The following is a 23,453-nucleotide window of genomic DNA, read 5'->3' as shown; positions in this document are numbered from 1 at the left end:
ATGTTGTGCGGGTTCATTAGCCCACATACCCAGTAACAAGTTTGCCTTATTGTTCTTTTATGTATGGGATGGTTACTTATATGTTATCTGCCTGATTGTACCTCTGGCATAATATGTAACACATTCTGTAATTTTTTCCTATATGAAAAATAAAACTTTTATGGAAAAAAAATAAAAAAAATAAAAATTTGAATTTTTTTTAACTCACCTCTAAATGGCTGATGCTAGGGGGTCCCTCGTAGTCTGCCTCCTTCAGTGCCTGGGCTGGTGACATCACTTCCCCTCAGCACAGAAAGGGCTCAGCTCTGCCCCCTCCCTCTGGGACAGTCCTCTGGGACACGAAACAGGTCCCAGATGGTCCCAGATGATTGCGTGGCCAATCACGGTGCGTGGTTACGCTTGCGCATGCGCAGTTTGTGCCCAACTGGGAAGCACAATCACAATCACAATGCCGGCGCCGCTGAATGGAGGGGGAGTTAAGCAGGGCTTCGATACCCCGCATCGCTAGACCCTGGGACAGGTAAGTGTCTCTGATTATTAAAAGTCAGCAGCTGGAGTATTTGTAGCTGCTGACTTTAAAAAAAAAAAAAAATTAAAATGGCAACACCACTACCACTTCCCGACCGGCGCACGCTGACGTACCCGGCAGAGTGGCACGGACAGGCAAATGGGCATACAGGTACGTCCCTTTAAATTTGCTGCCATGCTATTGCACGCGCGTGCAGCGGTCGGGACCTCTGTGAGGGATACCCATGATCATCTTACCGGGAGGAAAAATGGGGAGATGCTAAAGTAAACAAGCATCTCCCTGTTCTGCCTAAAAGTGACACTGATCTCTGCTCCCTGTGATTGGAGCAGAGATCAGTAATGTGTAAAACACAGCCACACCCCCCCCCCCCCACAGTTAGCAACACCCACCTAGGACACACTTAACCCCTACACTGCCATCTAGTGGTTAACCCCTTCACTGCCAGTGTCATTTACACAGGAATCAGTGCATTTGTATAGCACTGATTGCTGTATAAATGACAATGGTCCCAAAAATGTGTCAAAATGTCTGATGTATCCGCCATAATGTCGCAGTCACAATAAAAATCGCTGATCGCCTCCATTACTAGTAAAAAAAAAAATTATTAATAAAAATGCCATAAAACGAACCCCCTATTTTTTAAACACTATAACTTTTGCGCTAACCAACGCTTATTGTGATTTTTATTACCAAAAATATGTAGGAGAATACGTATCGGCCTAAACTGAGGGGAAAAAAAATTACGCATTTTTGGGGGATATTTATTATAGCAAAAAGTAAAAAATAATGTGTTTTTTTCAAAATTGTCGCTCTTTTTTTGTTTATAGCGCAAAAAATAAAAACCGCATGGGTGATCAAATATCACCAAAAGAAAGATCTATTTGTGGGGAAAAAGGACGTCAATTTTGTTTGGGAGCCACGTCGCACAACCACGCAATTGTCTGTTAAAGCGACGCAGTGCCGAATCGCATAAAGTGGTCTGGTCTTTGGCCAGCAAAATGGTCCGGGGCTTAAGTGGTTAAGATAAGGAAGATCAAACAGACAATTAATAACAGGCTACAACTTCACCTGGCTTTAATGAAAACTTAAGCTTTAAACCCTTTTTGTGATATATTTTTTTCTGGCCCTTCAGTCCTGCTGACCGCCCCTCTGAGAGGGAACCTGTTTGGGTTCCTTCCCCCCCCCCTTTTTTTTTTTTTTCCCTCATTGTTTTATTTGAAATTTGTTTGTATTGATTTGTTTGTTAATAACGAGTATAAGAATACATTATGTATATGTTTATGATATTATTATGTTTATGATATTATTATGTGCAGCTTTCAGAGAAAAAATTTTTTGTCCTCCCCTTTTTTTTTTTTTTTTTTTTATGATTCCCCACCCGAATGGTCCACCTCCTCGGTTTCCCCATCAGTGCTGTTCGCACGGACGCCCGGGGGCATAGGCGCCTTGTGTGCCACTGCCCCTCTCTAGCGCTGCGACGCTCCCCTTACATCGGTCGGAAGGATTGGCCATTTTTTGCCATCCTTTTCCGACCCTCTTTTTCCATCGTTTTTGCCTCCATGCCTGACTGGGCGGTCGGATTGGTGGCCACGTTCGTCTATGCCGTCGCCCTTTACGAAGGCATCGTTCGTTCCCCTCTTTCCCCCGCCCACATGCTTGAGGCATTATGGGACTTGTAGGCTTACTCAGTCTCGTCCCATTGGTGAGCATGCGCAATAGCGCTCCTTTTGTCCGCATCAGGCCGACTACGTCAGACGCCGGCTTGATGGCGGGGCATATAAAAAGCCTTCGTAATACCGTCATTCCTTTGCGGGTCGCAGCCAAGGGTGACGCTTGATCCTCCAGACTTTGTACTTCTTGGTAAGCTTACTGCTATATCTTTCTATATTTACTTTAATTGATCGTTTTTTTCATTTGCAAACGTTCACTTTTCCTTCTCATTGTTTTTCAACCCTTTAGACCTGGGCTATTGTCCATGTTTCTTTTTGTATGTCTGCATTGACTCCCTGGCTTGGAATTCTATGCTTTGCGATGCCAATGTGTAATTTTTAGTGTATGTCTATATGCTTGAGTGTTTGTGTTTTTATAACACTCAGTTTTTGATGTACACACCACTCCTTTTGAGATATATTTTCTTACCTATCCTAACCTTTTTAATCTTCGTTTTGTTGTTTTTTTTTTTTTCTTTGATTGGCCACCCAGCTGGTACTTCTGTGCAGGTGTGTCTCCCTGAGTGCTCAAAAAGATTTTTTTCTAAATACGAGCGTCCCTATTTCTCACAACTATCCAACCTATGTAAGTAATATATTTGAAATTAAAATACATCTGTGTACTACCTTTCTCAATTTCTATACTTTAGAGGGTCTTTCACCCCTAAAAGGCTGTTTTATTTTAGCAACCTTAAAATTAAGTCATGTATTAAAGAACTTTAAATTATCCCAAAATTTCTAATTTCGCTTTTTACTACATACCTTTCTGTTATCAGTTTCCTTGGGTTGGCTTTTTAGCCCCCTGCGATTCAGCACTGCTGCAGTTAACCCCCGAGGTGGACAATTCCCCTACTTTACCATCAACGTAGTGGTTGAAGGTGGGTTTGATGTGTGTTTGTGTTTTTTTTTTTCCTCTCTGCACTTATGAATTTTGTGATATATTCTATTACTACTTTTGTATTTTTGGTTTAGATTCTGTTCAAACATTCACACATCCCCTGAAGAAGCAATCCAATGCGAAACATGTCGGGACTATGTGTGCTTGACGAGAACAACCACTGTATTGCATTATTCTGTATTTTTTAAGCATATATTGCTACTGATTTTAACTTCAAACTTAATAAATTTTTGTACTACAAATTTTGTACTTTAATTAATTGTACTTTGTTAACCAGCACCGCGAAAATCCCTAATTTCCCTTCCTGTCCTTTGATTTATGTTTCAAATTTTCAGGGATGAGGTGCCATCTTTGTTAGGTGTTGTGTGAGGCTGAACCATCAAAATTATTCCAATTAATAACAGCATGCTTGTACTCAAGATCTCCATGTTGACACTATGCTCTCCTGTAATGGAGCTAAAAATATTTCAGTCTGCTGCAGGCTTATTTATAAAGGGAACAGCTCAGGGTGGATGAAATTGGCGCACTAAATAGATTACCCAAGAGCTAGCTATCTTTTGGCATTGCTGACATGTAAACTCTGTACACTAAAGTCTCTCAGGGTCACATGTTAACCTGTACTAATATTAAATCAAATTACCTGATTGACTTCTTCTATCAGGTGAATAGGATGCTTCCATTGGATAATATGAAGAAAATATAATATTGCAGCTAAATGACTGCCAAGGCTTCCATTTGCTTTGAGGACTGGCTTATGTTTTAGGACACTCCAGTCATGCATGAAAATCTGGAATCTGAAAAGCCTTCAGCCTAGGTTCACATCTATGCAGTTGCACTTGATGCGTTTTTTAGGCACGTTTTGCAGTGCATTTTGCATTTTTTAAATCAGCTTGTATGCGTTTTTGCATAAACACACTGTATATAGCTGGTTGCTAAGGATGGGGGCGGGAAGCTGGCCACCTCGTCCTTAAAATCCCAAAATCCATACCAGGCCCTTACCTGAGCGTCAGGTCAGGGAAGGGAGGGGACAGCTGATGACTCATCGGTTGTTAAGGACGTGGCGGCCAACTTCCCGCCCCCCTGCTTAGCAACCAGCTATATACAGTGTTAAAATAAAAAATGCAAAACACATCAAAAATCACATCACAAACACAGTACTTGCATTTCTGGTGAGGTTCCATTAAAGTCTATTACCCGCAAATCTCGGGAATAAAGTCCCCCACCCTTTCCAAAAATGCACCGGCCGCAAAATGTATAGAAGTGAACTTGTACCATAGGAAACCATGTTAAATGGACTGTAGTGTGTTTCTGCAAACTACAAAAGCACTAAAAATGCATAGGGTCAATGTGGGAAAGGGTTAGAACCTCTGCCTGGTTTTATTGTTGTCTGTATTTCCTATTGGGAAGGTCTTCCTTCACTACCTATTTCAGTGACCGGGGTTAAGAGGGAGATTTAGGGGCTCAGTGAAACAGGGACCAAAGGAAAAGTTATCTCTTATGAACAAAGCAAATAACAAAAAAAAAAAAAAATCATGTACAATCACAACAGATTAGAACCCCTGTAAGGATGGGTTTACAATACGTTATTTTAAGAAGTTTAAAGGACAGCTAACGCCAAAGCTATGCTCATACATGAATGGGTTAGGAGAAGGCTTCGAGATGAGGCGGGAATCACTACTAGCCTCTATTACAGTTCTCCCCATTGAGGGAAAAAATACAACCCTGTGCTGTAATTATAGACTGTAAGAGAAGCTCAGTTGGAACTAGAAGGCTATTACATGTTCATGTGCACAATTATGAGCAAAATACCCATTTAAAGTGGTTGTAAACCCACATGAAAAAAAAAAAAAGAGAGACCTTCAAGACAAAAGCATAATGAGCTAGTATGCATAGCATACTAGCTCATTATGTAATATTCACTTGAGATTGAAGCCCCCGCTGCGGTGCCCGTACACAGCACCGGCTGGCGACATTTTCCCCCAGAGTTACTTCCGGATATCACGGCTCTGGCCAATCACAGTGCCGTCACTCTTGTGCATGCGCGCGGGAGCCGCAGATAACAGCACACTCACTGAAGCAAGCGGCCATTGCTTCAGTGTGCATGTGCTAATGACGTCAGCACATGCAGATACAGGGGATATGTTCTAAACCATGCATGTTTAGGAGATATCTGGGGGGAGCTACAGGTAAGCCTTATTATAGGCTTACCTGTAGCAAAAAGTGGATTATAAGGCTCAGTTCACACAGCGGGCGGCACGACTTGCAGCGCCGCGACCTGCACACGATCAGCGGCGACTTGCAAAACGACTTCTGTATAGAAGTTAATGCAAGTCGCCCGAAGTCGCCACAAAAGTAGTACAGGAACCTTTTTTCTAAGTCGGAGCGACTTGAGTCGCTCCTATTAGAACGGTTCCGTAGTACAGAACGGAGCACGACTTGTCAGGCGGCGAAGTCGCCTGGACAAGTCGCCCCTGTGTGAACCGAGCCTAAGGGTTTACAAAAAGCTGAACTATGGCATGAACAGATTACTGAGTGGTCTTTAGCTAGATCCTGTTTGTTGTGCCTTGGCCTGCTATATCTACGTACCCGTGCTTAACCTGGCTTGCCCTTGACCAAACTCTGGATTCCTGCCTGCCTATTGTGACCTTGGCTTGTACTCTGACTCTGCTCCTGTCTTGTGCTTCTGTGCCCTGCTGCCTGACTGTGTACCGACTCCGGCCTCGTGATCCAGGGTCATCTGTTTCCTGCAAACCTCAGCTGGCGCTGCCTGCTATACCGACCCTCGTGCCACTCTGTGTCTTCACACCTCCTATCATTACTACCAGGGGTGTTGGACAAGAGGTGTAAGAGATGCCGTCTCTACAGCTTGATCGCTACCTGACACAGACCAATATCACTGTTGAATGCAGATACAAAATTATTTGCAAAGTTTTAGCCACCAGGATGAAAGATCTGATGCCTGAATGCATACATACAGACAATGTTGGCTTTGTCCCTTGGAGGGAAGGTACAATGGGGTGAGAACACTACTCCTGTTGCATTAACTTAGCAGAGAAAAATCCCCAGCTCTATTCCCGTCAATAGATGCCGAAAAGTCATTCAACGGGGTATGATGATTACACTAAAGGCAATAGGAATGGGCCAAAGGATGGTCCAATGGATTAAAACATTATATAACCACCCCACAGCGACAGGAAAAATGAAAGGGACCTTGTCCCCACCCTTTGAAATGTTTGATGGAACAAGGCAGGGGTGCCCTCTGTCACGCCTGCTATGGTTTAATGTAGAAAAATGCAAAATAATGCATTTGGGTGTTAAAAATATGAATGCAATCTATACACTGGGGGAGAACCTCTGGGGGAATCTAGGATAGAAAAGGACCTGGGGGTCCTAGTAGATAGCAGCAGCTTGGCATTTCATGCAAATGCTGAGCCTAACAAAGCAAACAGAATATTGGCATGCATTAAAAAGAGGATCAACTCCAGAGATAAAACAATAATTCTCTCGCTCTGCAAGACTCTGGTCCGGCCGCACCTAGAGTATGCTGTGCAGTTCTGTGCACCAGTCCTCAGGAAGGATGTACTGGAAATGCAGTGAGTAAAAAGAAGGGCAACAAAGCTAATAAAGGGTCTGGAGGATATTAGTTATGAGGAAAAGTTGTGAGCATTGAACTTATTCTCTCTGGAGAAGAGACGCTTGAGAGGGGATATGATTTCAATTTATAAATACTGTACTGGTGACCCCACAATAGGGATAAAACTTTCTCGGAAGGGAGTTTAACAAGACACGTGGTCATTAAAATTAGAAGAAAAGAGGTTTAACCTTAAACTACATAGAGGGTTCTTTACTTTAAGAGCAGCAAGGATGTGGAATTTCCTTCGACAGGCTGGACTTGATGAACTTGTGTCTTTTTTCAACCTCACCTACTATGTAACTACTCGTTCTGTCATTGAAACCCTTACTGGCAACTAGGGATGCACCGATACCACTTTTTTGACACCGAATACCGATACTTGACATCATGTACTCACAGATACCCGATTTTGGTCATGTGACCATTTTTAAAAAAATTTATGAAAAATGGTCACATTTTCGCCCTAATATTAGGAATTGAAACGCAAAAAACATGTTTATTTGCTCGTCACAAAGCTGTTAAAGTGTAAATTGCACAGAACATGTTATAAAAAAAAAAAATGGCATTAATGACATGTACATTGCATTTGCAAGTTCACAATTTAGGCATGAGGGGAAGCAAGAACAGTGCAGTACGTCAGTCAACTCACAACACAAGACATTATAAAATGTCAAAAATCCAAAAAATAAAAATAAAAACACATGTGTTTGTTTCCAGTTCAACTTCTTATGCCACGTGCACACGATCGGACTATCCGGCGGACTTAGTATGGTGGACTTAGTCCACCGGACAACCCGCCGTACTTTGCAATGGAGGCCCGCCAGACTTGGACCTGCCCACACACAACCGGACTTTTGGCGGGAGTCTGCCGGACTTTTGAAATGAACGGACTTGCCCATACACAGAGAAAAGTCCATTCATTTTGAACATGGCTCCAGGTAGACGGGGCTGGCGAAGGAAGTGAATATCGCCGCCTCCATCGGCGAGATTGACACCTCATGAACCCCATCACCTGGTATGGACTTAAAGGGGAACCCCTTCGCCCAAAAAAATGGTATGGGAATGGGAGTCCCCCCCCCCAAAGTCCATTACGCAGCCCTGCCGGTCAGGGGGGGTGGAGTCGAGCGAGCGCCCCCCCCCCCTGAACTGTACCAGGCCACGCGCCCTCAACATGGGGGGGTGCTTTGGGGAAGGGGGGCCCCACCCCAAAGCACCTTGTCCCCATGTTGATGAGGACAAGGGCCTCTTCCCGACAACACTGGCCGTTGGTTGTCGGGGTCTGCTGGCGGGGGGCTTATCGGAATCCGAGAGCCCCCTTTAATAAGGGGGCCCCCAGATACTGGCCCCCCACCCTATGTGAATGATTATGGGGTACGATGTACTCCTATCCATTCACCTGGAGAAAAAAGTGTAAATAAAAAACACAACACAAGTTTTGTAATATTAACTACTTGACCACTGGGCACTTAAACCCCCTTCCTAACCAGACCAATTTTCTGCTTCTGGTGCTCTCACACTTTGAATGACAATTACTCAGTCATGCAACACTGTACCTATATGAAATGTTTGTGCTTTTTTTCCACACAAATAGAGATTTATTTTGGTGGTATTTAATGATTGCACAGTATAGCACTGGCACTGAGTAGCACTTTGGGCTGGATCTGTAGTGCCCACAGCGCTGCAAACGATCTATTTCCCTCTCCCCTCTCACACTGTACCGATCAGTACAGAGAGGGGAGGGAGAAACCGGCGTCATGATATGATGCCGGTTTGTTAACAAGTGATGCACTGTCATTTGACGGAGCAATCACGTGGTAAACGGCCGCTATCAGTGCCCATTTACCATGATCTGTGATGCCCGAGGCCCGCCCGGACCCAGTGGTCACGGATGTTCCCGGGTGCATGCTCTTCTGTGAGGACGTCCTACGGACGTCCACCCAGAATAAGCCGACCACGTTGTAGCCGTCTTTCAGTTATGGCCCAGTCAGTATGTGGTTAAGGCAACACCACAACACTCAGCGCTATGTTACTAATAAAGTTACACAAATACAACAATCATGTGAATTATGTCATATAACTCAATGGATACGTACATAAAAAGCAGCCGCTATAAAAATCACATAAAATGCATAAACTAGCAGTAAAGAATCTAGACAAAAAGCACAATATTGTGCAACATCCAATACTATAGCAGCACTCCTGTCAGTCCTTAAAACGTCACTGGCATTCATATGTTTAATTGTATGAGCAATTCATTTCATGATCGACTACCCATGGAGTGATTTGCAGCTCCAACTACCCTTGTTATCCTGATGACATCCCTTTGACTTTCCAAAGCTTGCAATATACTTCTTGATGGGGAGTTCAAACCCCTAGGGGAGTGTGACTCATGCGGTGTGGATCTTGGTGTATGGTGCACGCTTATTAACATCAACTAGGATTACCACCTGCTATCAGAACTTTTATCACCAAGTGTTATCCATCTGTTGCTCATACGATTAAACATATGAATGCTGGTCACATTTTAAGGACTGACAGGAGCGCTGCTAAAGTAATATAAGTCACAAGTTTACTATCTCCTGTTTGTGAATGAACACAGAAGTGCTGCTTATACCGCGTACATACGATCAGACTATCAAGCGGACTTAGTCCGGTGGACTTTCGGCAGAGGTCCACCGGACTTTTCAAATGAACGGACTTGCCCACACACGGAGTAAAGTCTGTTCATTTTGAACATGACTCCAGGTAGATGGGACTAGCGAAGGAAGTCAATGTCTCCATCTCCATCTGCGAGATTGAAACCTTGCTAGCTAGCTTAAACTTCTGATATTTCCCAAAAGCCTGTTGACAGTACAGTTTAAAAAACCAAACAAACAGTAAAAAAAAAATAATAATAATAATTTATTTAATAATTCAATAAAAAATGCTTAAACTAGAACTATTGGCCAAACTTTTTTTACATTTTGGATAGAGTAAGGTTATAACCCCTGTTATCTGTATCCCGTTGCAGAGATTTCCTTTTATTTCCTGCCCAATAGCCAAAAGTAAATCCCTGCAAATTAAGTAAATTCCTTGGGGACCCCCAGGTCATCAGAATTAGTGTCCCCATTGGAAGAATTCCCCTCTATTACTTTTCTTGGGACAACCCAAAATGTGGGATTTTCTTTTACTTTCACTTTTAATGATAATGGTAAATAGGACAAATAGAGAGGGTGAAACCACTTAACGGGGGAACAGACAGCAATTAAAACTGAAAATCATTCTAATTCCATCCCACGCTGTTCAAAACTATATAAAATTAGAGTTTTGTCTTGCGTATACTTCAGCATAAATCAGGAACTTCTTATTGAACTATAACGATTCTATTGGACTATAACCACACTAGACAAAACAACAAAACATTTGAAAGTGTACAATACCTTTCACAAATAAGGGTATAGTCATTCGCAATGAAAGGTCTAATTTTACATAAAATGCAAGAGAGGAATTGTTCACAGTGAGTTCATAAATTTTAATGTAATGCAGTTTAAAAAGTATAATAAGTGTGTGATGAGTATATGTTTACATAAAATAGCTAATAGACATGTGCGTTTCGTTTCATTCTGAATCAAAATTTGGACACATTTTTTGATACAACCGAATTACAGTAGTAACGAATTGAAGCAAATCCGAAACAACGAAATGGAATTTGAATTCAATTTGAATCAAATACTAAATTGAATTAGAAAACAAAAATAGAATAAAACAGAATAGAAAATAAAGGAATAGATATAAAATGATAGAGTAAAATAGAACAGAATATAATAGAAAATTAAATATAATATAATAGAAAATAAAGGAATATAATACAAAATAGAATAGAAAATAATTTATTAGAACAGAATAAAATAGGAAATAAAATAGAATTGAAAAATATAGAAAATAGAGAAATAGAAAAAAATTGAATCCTACAAAATGACTCTCTGGGAATGGATTGTTCATGTTCCAAAACTGGTCTTACAGAGATTGGATAATTTTTGGCTATATAATACCTTTTACATGAAGACATTATACAATAAATCACAAACCACATATTAAAAGTTTTAAAGTACAGTGGAAAGTCTATAGTCACATCAATTTGATGAATAAAAATAACTATTATGTTTATAAGATTTGATCACTTGATCATGCTTACTGATCCTTTTGGCAAGAACCTAAATTAGGCCTCTGTTTGCCAGGTAACACTTTACTGAAAGATCTAAGCTGTACATTTTTTTGTAACATAGATTCATCAAATGATATCTACAGTTAGTAAGCCCCCTTTGTAATTTAATGTATGTGTGTCAGCAAATGAAAGCATGATTTGATTCCAGGGCCAGCAGGATGTCTGAAGTAGGAAAATGTTGTGATAGGTCAACCACCTGTGATCTGTGGCTGGCAAAATCAGACAGTTTTCAAGATTGTGAGCAGCACAGAAAATGCATCAGTAAATAATAACTTATCTATGCACAAATACAAATGTAGACATAGTTGTACCTTTGGTGCAGTTAGCCCCTTCACGCCTAAGGGTAAAACAAATATTAACGCATGAGTACAATTTTGCACCTTTTACATGTTAGTAAAACTGTTCATATCATCGCAACTACTTTGTGCACCCAGGTGGATTATACCTTGCTTTTTTTAAATTTGGCTTTCATGTGGTGGTTGTTATATTCTTAATATCTAAATTTTGAATTGGTCCTATAAGTATATAATTGAGGTTATGAAATCCCCTCTAATTGTGTGTACATGTAAGGTCTTTTGAGCTAATGACTTACAGATGATGACATTTGAACTGAGTTCTCAATTTCAAAAAGCTGTCAAAACATTTTGACTAATATTCTTAGTTTTTAGTTTCATAAAGGTATTCCTATGTAACGGATATTTTGTTTGAAAAACTGGGTGTTTACATAATTACTCTGAGCCAAGCTGTCTCTCAAACTCACTTCTTGCTCTGTCTATAATTAGTCATGCTGTTCATATTACATTCCTATTCTTAGCCCCCACCCTTAGAGGGGAGTCGAAGAGAGATGAGGATGGTAGTAATATGGGAGTGTGTATTTTTAGGCATGCTTTCAAATAAAGAAACTGAGTTTATTTAAAAAGGAATATGTAGGCTTAGATGTGACTTCTGCTACACTTCTACATTTCTTTCTTACTCGTCACTACTGTAGAAACCCAGCATACAGACATTTTTACAGATGCTCTCAGGACAAAGGGAATTGCAGCCATTTTAAGCACATGTCTTAAACTTATTTTTTGAAACAAACAACTTTATCTCGTATCTTTGATCTTATTTGAAGCTACATTTATTTTGTATTTTAATGTACAACTTTTGTAAGTATTTTTGTAACTTTTGTGTGGAAAAAAATAAATAAATCACACAGTTTGATTCAAGCTGACTCAGTCATAGCCCTTGTACACACGGTCAGAGATTCCGACAGAATGTGTCCTATCGGACCGTTTTGTCGGATAGTCCGACTGTGTGTGGTATGCATCGGACTGTTTCCGTCGGAATATCCGTCGGACCCAATTTTCCAACTTGTTGGAAATATTTTCCGACAAACTGGTCCGATCGGACATACTCCGATCATGTGTAGAGAATTCCGATCGGACAAAGTGCCACGCATGCTCAGATCAAATTCCTACACCAAAGCTATTGGCTACTAGCGTGAACGTAGTCCCGTCGTAACGAAATAACGTCATCACGATCGGATTTTCCGACAACTTGGTCCGACCGTGTGTATGCAACAGTTTTGGACACAATCCGTCGAACAAAATCCGTTGGACAAATCCAACGGATTTGGTTGGCAGAATGTCCGACCATGTGTACAAGGGCATACAGCTAAGAAATTTGTCACAATCCAGAAAAATAAATAAATTATTGAGAATTGAATATTGTGTAGATTAAACTGCCATCATCCTTAATAACATTGCAGGAAACATGCAACAATTGCATTGGGGGACGCCCCCTTGGACTTTATCAATGGCAGAATAAAAAATATATATAAAGTAAAAAGAATAGATTAATTAAAAGGCACAATGGTGCCAACTTTATTAATATACAAAAAAATATAAAAAATGCATATATCATACAAATATACTCAGCAAACGTAAGTTGTGACGATACATCAATGAATAAACAAATAAGGTGTCATGAATTAACCCAGACTTGTAATTCTAAATGCCATCCAAACTTATAAGGTCAGCAGATAAGATGTTCAACCATATACTCGACAAGTTTTGGAAATTATTGAATTGTTGTGCATTTTCCTTATTCAGGGGTGGTTTATTATAAAACAAAGTTGGGATATTATTTTCTTATCTGTAACGTAAATATAAAAAAAATACATATAGTGGTGGAGGCATTTTTATATATGAAACAACATCAAAGAAGCAAAATCTATTGTGGAACAGTTTCAAAACCAAAAGTACTCACATAGACTCATTGAAATTGATAACAGTAAAAGCAACAATACAGAGAGACAGTACGTGCTGGTCGCACGGCTCCTCACATCCATACAGTGTAGATGGTAATGCATGTATCCACAGCTCAAGTGTCAAACACATCCACAAAAGACACCTGGCAAGTACCACAGCAAAAAAGTTTGTGCCGTAAAAATTATCATAGAGAAAAAGCAAAAGGAAGAGAGAAATAGATCCCTCTTGTAGCGTAAGCGCACTATTATATGAGTGTATAATATATAGTATTTCAGCTCCAATGGACTGGGGACCTGCCACATAATCAGACATTCCCCAGTCTGCTATACATAAAGAGAGAGAAGTGGTAAAAGTAATGAAATATATATAAGATTACCTTTGAATTCAGAGTGGTGTGAATGCCAGAGCAACAGCCAGTAAACTGACATTCCCAGATCGGAGTTAGTAAATATATACCGGCTGTGTCTTGGCATCAATCAATCAGCTGAGGACAAGTGGAGAGGAGTAATACTAATGTTCCCGCCAATCAGCTGTAAGAAAAAACAACTGATCGCGATGATCACCGATCAGCTGTGCAAAGACATCTGATCGTAAGAAGCAAGGCGTCTTCCTGAGACGGGGATGCGTGGCGCGACCACACTCCAAGGAGGTTTGGCGACGTCATGCATGCCTGCATCACCGGCGGGAGGGGTTCTCCGCTCAAGGCAGCATGTGTAATGGCGGAGATACACAGATTAGCTACTCCCAGTGCAAATAGGCTGGAACATAGACAGAGATATTCTGTCATTTGTTCAGCCAACACTGATGGAGCTTACCTGCCGGGTGTCAGCGTAAAGGACATGAGCAGGAGAAAGCATGGTATGGGGCCACCTGATGGATAAAAGAAATGGCGAACAAAGTGTTTACAATAAACTAAATTAAATAAAAAAACATACATAAATACAATACCTTTATTTTTTGGGATAAATCAATCGCAACTACCTCAACTTTACCATCTATTGGACCACAAAGTTGTATATAACCTCAGTATGATTATACAGATCATTGTTCTACTTTTATGAATTATGTATAAATAAATTTTGTAATTTTTTTAATAAGAATACAGTTTTTGACTTATTGCACCGTTAACATCCCACTCCCTTAGGCTTGGTTTACCTTAAAAAACCTTTTTTGTATTTATGTGTGTTTTTTATTTATTTCATTTATTTTATTTTAAAAATGCTGTTTGCCATTTCTTTTATCCATTAGGTGGCCCCATACCATGCTTTCTCCTGCTCATGTCCTTTTCGCTGACACCCGGGAAAGGTAAGCTCCACCAGTGTTGACTGAACAAATGACGGAGTATCTCTGTCTATGTTCCAGCCTATTTGCACTGAAAAGAGCTAGCCTGTGTATCTCCACCATTGCACACGATGCCTTGAGCGGAGAACCCCTCCCGTTGGTGACGCGGGGATGCGTGACGTCACCATGCCCCTCGGCACTCATATTTGTGCATTTACGCTACAAGAGGTATCTATTTCTCTCTTCCTTTTGCTTTTTCTCTATGATCATTTTTACAACGCAAACTTTTTTGCTGTGGTACTTGCCAGGCGTCTTTTGTGGATGCATTTTGAAACTTGAGCTGTGGATACATGCATTACTATCTACACTGTATGGATGTGAGGAGCTGTGCGACCAGCGTGTACGGTCTCTCTGTATTGTTGCTTTTACCATTATCAATTTCAATGAGTCTAATATGTACTTTTGGTTTTGAAACTGTTCCACAATAGATTGTGCTTCTTTGATGTTGTTTCATATACCAAAATGCCTCCATCACTATATGTCTTTTTTTATATTTACGTTACAGATAAGAAAATAATACCCCAACTTTGTTTTATAATAAACCACCCCTGAAGAAGGAAAATTCACAACAATGCAATCATTTCCGGAACATGTCGGGTATATGGTTGAACATCTAATTTGCTGACCTTATCGGTTTGGATGGCATTTTAGAAGTCTGGGTTAATTCATTGATGCATCGTCACAACTTACGTTTGCTGAATATATTTGTATGATATATGCATTTTTTGTATATTAATAAAGTTGGCACTATTGTGGCTTTATTTAAAATATTTTTTATTCTGCCATTGATAAAGTTCAAGGGGGTGTCCCCCAATGCAATTGATGCATGTTTCCTGCAATCATCCAGAAAAGGCAGAAGACTCTTTTCACAGCTGTATATTGGCTTATTACATTGGCGCATGCCAGGCAGTATAAATTTGGCGGAAGTTTTTTTTTTACCACTTCCTTCCTTGATCAGTGGGGAGAAGTGATGTGCTGAAATCAAATCTTTGGATTTATTGAATGAACCTAGAAGAAAAAAATCGATTGATGATTGTGTGAAGACCTGCCAATTTCGTGTGGAAATCAAAAGTCTTGAAAGACGGTTATTTGAGATTAGCGCATAAAGGAAAAAGTCCTATATTCGGTGAGTAGAAATCATTGAATGTGCTGATTAGCTAATGAAAGCAAATTGGAATATAAGGTTTTAGCGAATCATGACACTATTTTGTGGAAATCAATATATGAACAATGTTTACAGGCAAATGTTGAGATTGATAAGGCTAGATTTTCATTAGCTAAAACAAAGAAAAGGTTATGTAATATAATGAAGCTGGTTACAGTTTTTAATTCAATGGTTTATGATGTGCCAGAAAAACATATGATTTGTGTAGTGAACAAATGAGGAGGTGAAAATGTTTCAGAAATTACACAAACACATAAGAATTTATCTATTGAATCTAGTTGTTCAAACTGTGAATTTTTTTGTAAGTATATTGAGCATTTGGAGAGTGAAAAGCAAATGCAGGATGTTAAAATTTCTAAAAACAAACATATCTCGGTGGTTACGACAAGGAATATCAAAACGCAGTCAGAAACGGTGAAAGATTATATACCAGATTCTTGTATTGAGGTAGGCAATGCGACAGACGCAGATGTACGCATGCAAAAGTTATTCGATAGAGCGTTTAAGCTTAAGTTGCAAATACATGATCAGTTGATGAAAATGTTGAAAGATATCTCACACTACGATTTAAGAGCAGATGCATTTCACAACGGGGATGTCTTTGAAAGTTTTTGTGATCGTTTCAACTTGAGTGATGAGCAAAGGAATTACATTTTCTGTTTTTAGGTCCCTAATTTTATGTCACAGCATTTAATAAAATCACCATATCTTGATAATCATGGGACTGAAGTTCATAGAGATGCATCTGAGAGATTGCGCCAGTTATTACTGTGTATTACGGGGGAGGAAGCGCAGACGTCTGAAATATTGGACTTAAGAGTTACAATACATGATGACCCTTTTCATTTTAGAGAGAAATTTGCTAAGGCATTAAAGATGGTATATGCATTGGAGGAAGAAAATGTGGCTTTAATAAGGGCATATGTTCGAAAATGTACATATTTAGATCCTGCATCAATGGTGTTGTCTAGTCAAAAAGAAAGTCAACAGCTTCAGTTATAAATATTGTAAGAAGACAATTAAAACATAGTAATTTAAAAACCAAGATATCTGTCATTCAGAATGGTAATTTTTAAAAGAGACACCCAGACTAGGTATAAAGCAGGTGATGCTGCTGCCTTCAGGAATAACAGGGTAAGACCGTTTGATCATAAAAAGCCACTTACTTGTTTCTACTGTCAATGATTATTATACATCACAGTGTTGGAAGTATTTAAGAGATATTGAGTTGAAAAACATTGGGAAAGAAAATGGATTGATATCCATTCAACCTTCTGCCCCGCCTTCAGCAGAAGAAGTCAAGACTTTTTCTCCTTACACTCCTCTGAGGAAAGAGCTAAGAGAAATTGGTATGAATATAAATGCACATTCAATCAGTGAAATTAATAGAAGACAGCTATTATTGGCTTCCCCATGAAAAATAGAGGAAAAACAATTCGTATCTCACAATCTAGATTATGTAGCTCCCATAATTCTAGACAAAAGTGGTTGTCCTTTTTTTAAAGCTAAAATGAATGGACAAAAGGTGAGAACTTTATTGGATACAGGAGCTCATATCAGTGTCACTGGTTTGAAATTACCTGTTTTATCAGATGCAGCAATTTGTACAATTGTTGGGTTTAATGGAACAGGTGATTCTCAGGCTAAAATATGTAAAAATGTTTTTTTAAATCCCAGGTTGTTTGCAAATTGCAATAGACATGTGGTTTTGCCAGGGAGCAGAGAATATAATCAGTACAGATATTTTGTTTCAAAGAGGGTGGATAATTGATTAAGGCAATGGAGTGATTTGGAAAGGTTCATAACCTGTGGTAATTGATCCAGCCGATTATTCAGAAGTGGGAAGCATCTGTTTAACAGAAGCAGTTGACATTGATTACAAATGGCCTGATAAAGGAGATAATTTGAAGTTAAAACAAGTGGTACAGTCACACAAAAAACTTTGGAGTCACAAAAAGAACAAGGTTGGTTTATTTAAAGGTATTGAGGTTAACATTGAAGGTAAAGACCATCCATTTTTCAAGTCATACAAATTACCAACAGAGTCTGATGACCCTGTTTCAATAATTATTCAAGAGTTTTTGGAACAGGAAATTATGGGAAAGCTAATTCTCTGACAAATAATCCTTTATGGGTAGGGGCTAAATGAGATGACCCTAGTGCATACAGATTCTTAATTGACTTAAGAATGCTGAAAAAATATATACCATGTTGTTCGCCTATTGTAGCGGAAACACCAGACATCATGTTGCAATTAAACGCTAATGCAAAAGTGTTTTCTGTACTAGACATTGTAAACTGCTTTTTTAGCATTGCTCTGGCTAAAAGCTGTTAAATATAAATTTTCATTCATTTACAGAAATGTCTAATATGTTTTTAATCGTCTTCCTCAAGGCTGTCATAGTTGGCCGTCAATATTTCATCAGGCGTTGGCAAATGTTTTATTAAAATTCTCTAGATCTGATTGTTTAATTCAGTATGTAGAGGACATTCTTCTTTCAAGTGAAAATCAGGAGGAGCACTTGACTTTTGTGGCAGAACTGTTGACACTTCTGCAAGAAGAATGTCTCAAGTTGAATACATGCAAAGTTCAGCTCATGAAAAGTGATGTAACATTTCTAGGAATTTTGATTGGTCCAGGGAACAAGCAGCCTTTACAGGAACGTATTGGCAAAGAAGGCGAAACCGCTATATGATTTGTTAAAAAACATGAGGTGAATTAATTTTGTCCCTGGTCAGAAGTCCAGCAAAACCCTTTTGAAATGTTAAAAAAGTAGTTGCAGTCAGCTCCGGCACTAGCTACTGTAGAGAAACAAGCACCATTTGCTTTGCAAGTGCATGCTTCAGAAATTGCCTTCTCAGCTGTTTTGCTCCAGAAACAGGCAGAAAATGAGAGAATTCTTGAGTATTTTTCTCATTTGATTACTCCTGTGGAGAAGGGCTTCAACTAATGTGTCCAGCAATTAATGGGTGTACATTATGCGTTAAAAGCAACAGAGCATATTGTAGGATTTAACAAAATCATTTTACAGACCCCACATAGTTCATATAGTCAACAGTTCATATGTTCGTTCTCTTACTGACTACCTACCTATTTGGAAATGTAGAAGTTTTGTAGATTCATCCAATAAGGCTCTTGTGCAGCAGGAGACATTTGAATCAGTTTTTGCAGAGAAATTCCCTCATTTGTAGAGGAACAGAAAAGGGATGCTGCTCTTTTTTTCTTCTTCTCCAGGTGACCCAAAATCTTCCTTTGTTTGTGAAAACGGTATCTTGTGTCATGACTTGGATGGATTTCTGCATCCTGTTATACCACAACAACTACAGGTGGAATTCACTAAATTCAATAATGAAAGTTTAGGTCACATTGGTAAGCAAATTGCTTGAAATTCTTAAAGAAAAGTTTTATTGGGACAAATTGAAAGAGACTGTAGACAGTATAATTAAATCTTGTCTAGAGTGAATCCTAGACCAAAGGGTCATAAACCTCCTTTGCAAAGAATTCCTCCAGCAGACAGACCTTGGTCCACTATACAAATATATTAGGAAAAAATGGATTCAGATTTGCTTTAGTTTTGGTTGACATTTTTTCAAATGGATCGAGATCTTGCCAGTTCGCAAATATGATGCTTTAACAACTGCTAGGATGCTAATAATCATGTTTTTCCAGTTTGGGGTATACCAATAAACCTCAGTAGTGACAGAGGATCTCACTTTACAGGTAAAATCATGCAGGCAATTTGTAAAAATGTTGTTAGACAGAGGAAATACTTGGGTTGATGCTGTACCATTTGTTCTGATGAGTGCAGAAGCACAGCATCATCAGCAACACAGTATTCTCCTTTTGAATTAATGACAGGAAGGAAAATGCCGCTTGTATTTCCCAATTAACCTTTTTTGTCTATGCCGCAAAGAGAGGCAATAGTGGTTCAAAATGGTTACAGATGTTACAGGATAGTGTGAACAATATTTTGCCACATGCAAGTACTTGTATGCAAAAAATGGTTCTTCCACATATTTCTAAGTTTGAGAAAGGAGGACAATTTATGATAAAAATTTTCATGAAAAGTGGACCGTGGCCAAGTAATTGGGAAGGTCCATTTGACATCTTGGATATGTAAGGTGTAATGGTGCAAGTCCAAAGACCTCTCAATTGAGTGAAAAATGCACGTAGACAACAAAAAATGTGGGTACACACTGATCAATGCAAATTGTATATGCCGAGATAATGATGCTGCATTTATTTTTTCAGGAATGATTTCTAAAAATCTGACCTGGAGGAATCATGGATTCCAAAAAGAAGGAAAGATGACAACAAAAAAAAGAAAAGTTTTAAGAGACTTTTCATCATCACAGGATTCGTCTTTTCTCTAGTGACAATTTTATCTGTGGTAAAATATATCACAAATTGTTCCAGCTATACAGAGGTGAACAGGATTGAAGATTTACAAAGACATTACATTTTTCAGAAATAAAAGAGATGTAGACATTGATATAAATATAGATTACAAAAACAAACAACATACTGATATCAATACAGACAACAAAAGTGATAAAGACATTCATTTTTTTTTTTTTATTCTTTATTTGGTTTTGCATATTCATACACATATACATTTAGAATATCATAACACTGCTACAGATTAGTACATGTGTACACATATTAAATCCTGTAAAAGAAAATAATATTGTTTAGGTATGGTGCAACATTGCGTTTAAAGTGGGGGTGACCAAAAGGGTCTTCATAGGCTATACAAGTTTGGTTAAACAACAGTTGTTTGCATGGTTACAATAGCTCGGAACGGTTTTCCCCTCGGGAGTGGGGGCAAGGTCGGAAGTGTAGTCCTGGAAGTCAGGGGGCCAACATGGTCGCTGGAGGTTCATGGTGGCCGATAAGCTGAAGGATCACACTGAGCTACCAGCTTGAGGCTGCCCAGTGACCCGGCAAGATTGCCTTTCAGGTACCAGGCTGTGTAGCAAAACAGGTGCATGGCTATTTGCATATCTGCCTGTGTTAGGGTGGCCTCCATGTACTTACGCCATCGTGCAAAAAAAAAAGAGGAGTAGTTTGAAAGTTTCTGGTAATGGTGTCCAGTCTTTCCATGTAGAAGACCGATTCCATGGCTCTTTGCACTGCAGGTAGAGTAGGTGGTTCCTTGGAGATCCAATATTGCATTATCATTCTGCGAGCTACAAGAAGAGCAAGGTGTGCCCATTGTGGAATAGGTGTCGATTTCACACCCGCTGAGGGAGGTAATTGGGTAGCATATCCAAATAGACATAACAGCTGGTCTTTCGGGATCTGCTCCTTGGTAATATTACCAACATACGATATCATGAGTCCCAGTAGCTAGCAATGGTTGGGCAGTCCCAAAAATGGTGGAGCAGAGTGGGGCGGGGTATAGAGCACCAGGGGCATTGTTTTAGGTTTGCGTTGTCTTTGTCAATGTAAAATGGGTAGTATGTTCTGTGGATTATTTTGAATTGGGTTTCTCGCCATGTTTCTGATATGGTGAGTTTGCGTATATGTGTCTGTATCCTTCCAGTATTTTTTCTGGTAGATCCTCATCGCCAAGAAGGACAGACCATGTTTGGACTGGTTTGAGGTGGTATTTCTCAGATTGGTGTTGGATAAGGCAGGAGTACAAGCTAATGATGGAATACTCCCCTGACTGTAGCACTGTGTCTATAAGGGACTGCTGGAAAGGGTCTGACTTGGGTCCATAGCAGAATCGCAGGTAGTCAGTCAGTTGGTTGTAGTAAAAGATGTACGTTGCTGGTAGGGAGAATTCTTGTGATAGAGAGGAGAAGGGTTTGAACTCCCCCAGTCTTGATACACCTCTGTAGCTGATGTGAGGCCTTTTAACTTCCATTGGTCAAATGCTTCATGCAGGGTAGAGGGGAGAAACATAGGGTTCCCTTGAATTGGTATCTAGAGATAGTTGATGGTAGCCCCAGTAGTTTACGCATTTCTCTCCAGGCAATGATCGTGTCTCTGATAAGTAGATTTGATTTCAGATGAGGTGGTAGGGCATCAGATTAGAATGTAGAATAGCCGCTAAAGTATATGGATAGGCCATAGCTCTCTCGAGAAGGGTATTACAGTATTTGGATTTTCCAATTATCCAATCTAATCCCTGTCTAAGTAAACATGCAAGATTGTAAAAACTAATATTTGGCATACCTTCACCACCCTCGGGCTTTGGTAGGCTCAATTTATGCAAAGCAATGCATGCTTTTTTGCGAGACCATAGGAAATTAGATAGTGCCTTGTGAATCTTTTGGATATCTGAGTGCTTCAGTAGTAAGGGTATTGTCTGCACTGGGTATAGTAACTGAGCAAAGGACACCATTTTAAATAAGTGCCATCTCCTGAAGAGCGAGAGGGGCAGGGTCGCCCAGACCTCTAATTCCTGTACAATTTTGGTTATTAATGGGGGGTAATTGAGCCCATATAAAGAGGAGGGTTCACGGCCAATATGGATACACAAATAGGTGATAGTATGTTGTGCTATAGTGAATGGAGATAGATGTTTCCACTTCAGAGCTAGTCTTGGGTGGAGAGGTAAGATTTTTCACTTTTATCAAAGTTTATTTGAAAGCCCAAGCTCTCTCGAAAGGCAGCAAAAAGTTCCCTCAAGTTGTCGAAATCAGAGATGGAATCAGTGGAAAACAGCAGTATGTCATCTGCAAATAAAGCAGAGTGTAAAACCTGAGTTCCTATAGTAATTCCACTGACCCCATACCGAGAGTTAAGTAGTCTAGATAGAGGCTCAATGGCCAAGTTAAACAGTAGGGATGACAGTGGACATCCCTGTCTAGTTCCCTTAGTTAAGGGTATTGAGCCAGATATGAAGTCAGGAGTGACCAGGTGTGCCGTAGGAGATGTATACATTTGTTGGAGAAATACTTAAAGGAAACAGGGGAGAATGAAAGGGCTGGAGCGTAACCAACCCCCGGGACTTTTATACGGTACCCTGGTAGAGGCAGATCAATGACATGCCCATATTAAAATAAATAATTTTATTCAAAAGACAAACAAATATAAAAACAATAATATAAACACTGTTGGTACAAATATCAATTAGTTGTGAACAGAGCGGGTACAAGATCACGGATGACCACACATATTACCAATCTATACACATAAAGATGCTGCAACTTTCAACATGTTTCGCTCACTTGAGCTTCATCGGGACAATGCAGCTTGTGTTTAAAAACTGAAAGATTAAATTGAGAAATACATTATCAATATGATTGGACAGAAATGCATTCAAATTAATATCAATGCAATAAGTCAAAATTAATCCAGATGAAAAAAACATTAATGACATTAATAACAAATTAATTGAGGATAAATGTAAACATAAACAATAAATCAAAATCAGTAACCAAGAATAGGTACGTATAGATTACTACAATAAATAATAATAATGATAATGTTGCCTTCTTACCATATAGGTCATAGCTCATGAGTTAAATATAGTCAATATCCAAAATTAGTCACCCCCAAACCGAGGGGAGGAAGGGGGGTGTTTTTGAGAAAACGGAGAACCGCAGAAAAAGATCAGAGGTCCCAACAGCGATCTACAGAGACATATGATTATAATAGTAAGCAGAAGATAAAACGTTATTGAATATCCAATCAATGACTGGCTACTCAAACAAAGCATGTACAATGACATACCTGACATATACTCAATCTATGACATATATGT

At 39.4% G+C, this 23,453-nt stretch overlaps 1 protein-coding gene across 2 annotated transcripts in view; it reads right to left on the bottom strand.

Annotated features, from left to right (window-relative positions):
• LOC143982908 (cytochrome P450 2G1-like) overlaps positions 1-15,580 on the bottom strand; it is a 101,914-nt gene extending 86,334 nt beyond the window's left edge. For both annotated transcript variants that reach the window (XR_013274531.1, XR_013274532.1), the window contains exon 1: positions 15,510-15,580. The gene's annotated coding sequence lies outside the window, so the exon portion shown is untranslated. The remainder of the gene's footprint in view (positions 1-15,509) is intronic.
• Positions 15,581-23,453: the final 7,873 nt, after the last annotated feature.

Source organism: Lithobates pipiens, unplaced genomic scaffold, assembly GCF_037356315.1.
Source record: "Lithobates pipiens isolate NorthernLeopardFrog02 unplaced genomic scaffold, aLitPip1_a1.2 Scaffold_1, whole genome shotgun sequence".
Classification (NCBI taxonomy): Eukaryota; Metazoa; Chordata; class Amphibia; order Anura; family Ranidae; genus Lithobates; species Lithobates pipiens.
This window is presented reverse-complemented; position numbering and strand designations above follow the sequence as displayed.